This window comes from Sorex fumeus, unplaced genomic scaffold (assembly GCF_029834395.1).
Source record: "Sorex fumeus unplaced genomic scaffold, SorFum_2.1 ptg000379l, whole genome shotgun sequence".
NCBI classification, from domain to species: Eukaryota; Metazoa; Chordata; class Mammalia; order Eulipotyphla; family Soricidae; genus Sorex; species Sorex fumeus.
Window position 1 is genome coordinate 8,586 of NW_026606435.1, and position 5,557 is coordinate 14,142.

Consider the following 5,557-nt stretch of genomic DNA (forward strand, 5'->3'; position numbering starts at 1 on the left):
CAGGAGTCATCCCTGAGCACAGAGTCGGGAGGGGAGTGAGACCCCCTCGAACCGATCCCAGTGGCCCCTCCTCCGCGCGTCCCGCGACTCAACATTCCCGAGTCCCCGCACAAAAGCATCCGCCGCTGCCGACTCAGCAGCAGGAGAAGAAAAGATTTTCTTGTGCGTCGGAGGGAGGGAAACACCCTGGGCTGGGGTGAAAGGGGCCTTTGTGTGTTTGTGTGTTTGTCTGTGCGTTTGTGTGTTCGCGGGCGCTGGGGGCTGGGGAAGGGACCCCCGGGGGGGTTGTGGGGGGCGACACTTGCCGTTGTTTCTCCTGCAGCAGTTGCCCCTCCGGTTGTAGTAGCCGACGGCCGCCCCCACCAGGGTCACCACCACCATGGACACGATCGGAGACACCACTTTGGCCACGGTGTTGCCGCCTGCGGGGGGGGGGAGAGGAAGACAGGGTGTATGTGTGGTGTGTGTGTGTGTGTGTGTGTGTGTAGGGGTGGGGAGGGCACGGGGCGTCCGGGGGCATCTGGGGCAGCCCGGGACGGCGGGAAAAGCACACAGTGACCTCCCGGGGGGACACGGGGGCAGATTCAGGGCGTCAGGACCAGCAGGCAGCAGAGGGAGCTGGAGGCAGAGTGAGGAAGACGGAAGTACACACACACACACACACACACATGCACACACACAGGCACACATATGCACAGACATGCACACGCACACAGGTACACATACAAGCACACACACGCAGGCACACACAGGCACACACATGCACACACACACATTGACAAACAGGCACGCACACACAGGCACACACAGGCACACACACAGGCACTCACAGACACAGGCACGTACACACACGCACACACAGGCACACACATGCACACACACACTGACACACAGGCACGCACATACAGGCACACACAGACACACACAGGCACGCACACACACGCACACACAGGCACACACATGCACACACACACTGACACACAGGCACACACATGCGCACACACATACAGGCACACACAGGCACACACAGGCACACACACAGTCACACAAAGGCACGCACACACAGGCACACACGCACACACACATAAGCACACACATGCAAACGCAGGCACACTCAGGTGCACACACACAGGCGCACACACAGGCCCACACAGACACGGACACAGACATGCACACACAGACACACACAGGCACACAAAGGCACACAGCACACACAGGCACACACAGACATGCACACACAGGCGCACATGCAAGCACACACAGACACGCACACACAGGCACACACAGGCACACACACAGACAAGCACACGCAGGCACACACAGACATGCACACACAGGCACACACACTCAAACACACAGGCACACACACAGACATGCACACACACAGGGACACACAGGTACACACACAGGCACACATGCAGGCACACACACACATGCACACCCACACATGCACACACACGCACAGACACAGAGATAAGGGGCTGGATCACAGCAGCAGCCACCGATGAGCCGTACATGCTGGGGACGTACATCCACAGCCCCCTGCTGCTCTGCGGGTGTGTCTGGGGTCAGACCTCTCTCTACAACACAGTTCCCTGAGGCCGGGCGTTGTGGGAGCCAGGAGATGGAAAGAGCGAGCGTGTGAAGGGACGGCTGTGTGCCTGAGCGAATGGGTGCAGGACGAAGTGTGAGTGTGTGCAGGCATGAACGAATGAATGGGGGCATGAGTGAGTGGGTGTGTGCCTCAGTGAGTGGGGGTGTCAATGTGTCAGGGGATGACAGTGTTCGTGAAAGAGTGTGTGGTGAATGAGTGAATGAGTGAATGTGTGTTTGAGTGAATGAGTGAATTGTGAGTGAATGAGTGACTGTGTGAGTGAGTGGATGAGTGACTGTGTGAGTGAGTGAATGAGTGACTGTGTGAGTGAGTGAATGAGTGACTGTGTGAGTGAGTGAATGAGTGAATGTGTGAGTGAGTGAATGAGTAAATGTGTGAATGTGTGAGTGAGTGAATGAGTGACTGTGTGAGTGAGGGAATGAATGTGTGAGTAGGTGAATAAGTAAATGTGTGAATGTGTGAGTGAATGAGTGAATGTGTGAATGAGTGAATGAATGAATGAGTGAATGTGAGTGAGTGAATTGTGAGTGAACGAGTGAATGTGCAAGTCGATGAGTGTGCCTCCTCCAGGGGCAAAACCCTTGGACCGAGAGTCCCTCGAGAGATCCCCCAGTGACACATTCTTTTTTTTTTTTTTTTTGCTTTTTGGGTCACACCCAGCCATGCTCAGGGGTTCCTCCTGGCTCTGCACTCAGGAATGACTCCTGGCGGTGCTTGGGGGACCCTATGGGATGCTGGAAATCGAACCCGGGTCGGTCACATGCCAGGCCAATGCCCTCCCCGCTGAGCTATTGCTCCAGTCCTGGAGTTTTCAAGAATCATATATGAGTGATAAAATTTCCCCTTCCTGTTGGTTTGCAGTTATCACTGTGTCATTTCTTTTGATCACTGTGTCATTATTATTATTATTATTTGTTTTTTGGGTCACACCCGGCGATCCTCAGGGGTTCCTCCTGGCTCTGCACTCAGGAATGACTCCTGGCAGTGCTCGGGGGACCTCGTGGGATGCTGGGAATCGAACCCCGGTCGACCGCGTGCAAGACCAACCCCCCACCCGCTCCGGCGGGCGTGCCGAGCTCCCATTCTGCCCCAGGAATTACCGTGCTGGTCGCCGTAGGTGGAATAGCCGTTTCCTGCGAGGGAAGAGCAGAGACAAAGATTCAAAAGTAGGCTCTGCCCCCACCCCAGGGCCCCGAGAAGCCGGGATGTCATGATGCGGGGGCGGACACGTGTGCACATGCAGACCCCCAACCCTCTGCAGTGCCCGGCAGTGAGCATACACGCATGCATGCCTGCACGCCCCCCCCCCCCCAGCACACACATACACATGGGTGCAGGGAATGACCATGTGTGTGTGTGCACAAGGACACAGATGCACATGCAGGCAGGCATTCCCTCCCACATACCCCTGTACACACAGGGACACACATGATCATGCAGCACACAACACACATGTAGATACACATGCAAGACATACAGCTGCGATGCGTGTTGTGCATGAAAGCACTGGTAGGCACGAGAAAGTCGCCGGAAGGTTCACGGGTGAAGAGTAAGCACGCACACACACGTATGAACACACGCACACAAAGCATGCACACACCCGATCGCTCACCCAGTTGTACACAGCTAGAGGGACACACATGCACAGCGTGAACATGAGTACACACACAGACATGCATGAACACGCAACACACCACACACACGTGAACACACATGCAGACACACAGGTGTGATGCATGTCATACATGAAAGCACTGGAAGGCACATTTCCAAGAAAAGTGTCAGAGGAAGGTACGTGTGTGCAGGTTAAGTACACACATGTACAAACGCACACATGCACGAAGAGTGTGCACACTTGATTTTATGCCACTAGAGGGACCCAAATGCACCACAGGAACATAAGTACACACAGAGACCAGCGTGAACATGCAACATACAGGACACACGTGAACACACATGCAGACATACATGTGCAATGCGTGTCATGCATGGAAGCACTGGTAGGCACATTGGCAAGAAAAATGTCACAGGAAGGTAGACGGGTGAAGATTAAGCACACACACGTATGAACACACGTGCACAAAGCATGCATACACTCAATTGCTCACGCAATTATACACAGCTAGAGGGACTCAAATCAAATGTACCACGTGAACACAAGTACACACAGGGACACGCATGAACATGCAACACGCAACACAGATGTGAATAGACATGTAGGCATGCATGTGCAATGCGTGTCATGCATAGAGCCAATGATAGGCACATTGGCAAGAAAAATGTCACAGGAAGGTACGTGAGTGCAGATTGAGCACACACACATGTACAAACACACATGCACACAGTTGCTTGCGTATTCAGCTATAGGGACCCAAATGCACCATATGAACCCAAGTACACACAGGGACATGCATGAACATGCAACATGCAACACACATGTGAACATGCATGCAGACAGACACACATGTAGAAGACATGTCACGTATGGAAACACTGGTAGGCACATTATCAAGAAAAACGTCACAGGAAGGTACATGGGTGCAGATTGAGTACACACACGTGTACAAACACACATGCACAAAGCATACACACACCTAATTGTGTGTGTAGCGAGAGGGACCCAGATGCACCACGTGAACACAAGTACACACAGGGACACACATGAACATGCAACACAACACATGTATGAACATGCATGTAGACAGACATGCATGTACAATGCATGCCACGTATGGAAGCACTGGTAGGCACATTGGCAAGAAAAACATCACGGGAAGGTACATGGGTGCAGATCAAGTACACACACGTGCACAAAGCATGCACACACCCAGTTGCTCACGCAGCCCTAGGGACCCGAACACACCACATGAGCACAATAGGTCCGTATACATGCCACACACACGAACACACGTGAGCAGGCATGTTTGAACAACCACGGGGGTGCGGGCAAAGCACACACATGGAAAACACACATGCCACCGCGTGAACATACGTCCACACACAGACACCCACGAGCACACAACACACCACCACCACCCACACATATGTGAACACACGTGCAGACACACAGGTGTGACGCATGTCATTCATGCGTGTCAGAGCCACGGGCACCCAGGTGAGCACAATCCACTCACAGACATCACCGCACACGCACGCTCAGGCTCTCCACACGTGGACAGCAGCCCAACGCGTGCCCGGCCACGCCCGCACGCAGGGGCCCACACGCAGAGCGACCCGCACGACCGGCTCTTCACATCACGGCAGCGGACACACAAGGCGGGCGGCAGCGGCGGTGGGGTTAGAGCCAGCCGGGGGGGCCCCAGGGGCGGCCCCTCGGCCCCACACGGGCAGTTATAGGGACGCCAGAGGGGACGAGGGTCCTGCACACACGCAGGGCGGGCGCCCTCGGTTACCGTAGCTGCTGCCGTGTGGATTGGGTCTGTGGCGCCCACCTCCTGCAGGACACACACGGTCACCGGGGTGGACAGGGGAGGGACACAGGGGACTTGCCCAAAGCCTGGGAGGGGGCCTCGCCCGTTGTCCCTCACGGAAGGGGACAGAGGGACAAGGAGGGCCCTGGGGTGGGTCCTCCTCCCCCAGGACCCCAGGGTGGGCCGTGGGGGGCGTCAGGAGGGGACGGATTGTCAGGGAGGACCCTGGGGTGGGTCCCCCTTCTCCCGGCCCCTGGCCGCTGGGCCCCAGCCCAGGAAGGTGCTTGTGCGAGTCAAGGGTCCGATGGCCACAGGGGCCGGGTTTGGGGCAGCTGGTCTCAGAGACTGGCCAGGGTGGATGCCCAGGATGACGGTAGCGATGTCAGGACAGACACAGGGAACTGCTGGTCCTTGCAAGGCGGTGGAGGGGCGTGTGGGTGTGTATGTGAGAGACAGAGAGAGTGTGTGTGTGCGTGTGAATGTGAGTCTTTGTGGGTATGTGAGTATGGCT

General features: G+C 55.7%; 1 long non-coding RNA gene across 1 annotated transcript; it reads right to left on the minus strand.

The window, feature by feature from the left end:
* Window positions 1-305: 305 nt before the first annotated feature.
* LOC130019021 (uncharacterized) lies at window positions 306-5,071 on the minus strand. Its single transcript, XR_008791705.1, has 3 exons — window positions 5,029-5,071; window positions 2,716-2,748; window positions 306-422 (listed from the first exon to the last, which is right to left on the minus strand). It is a non-coding gene; the product is annotated as an uncharacterized LOC130019021 (long non-coding RNA).
* Window positions 5,072-5,557: the final 486 nt, after the last annotated feature.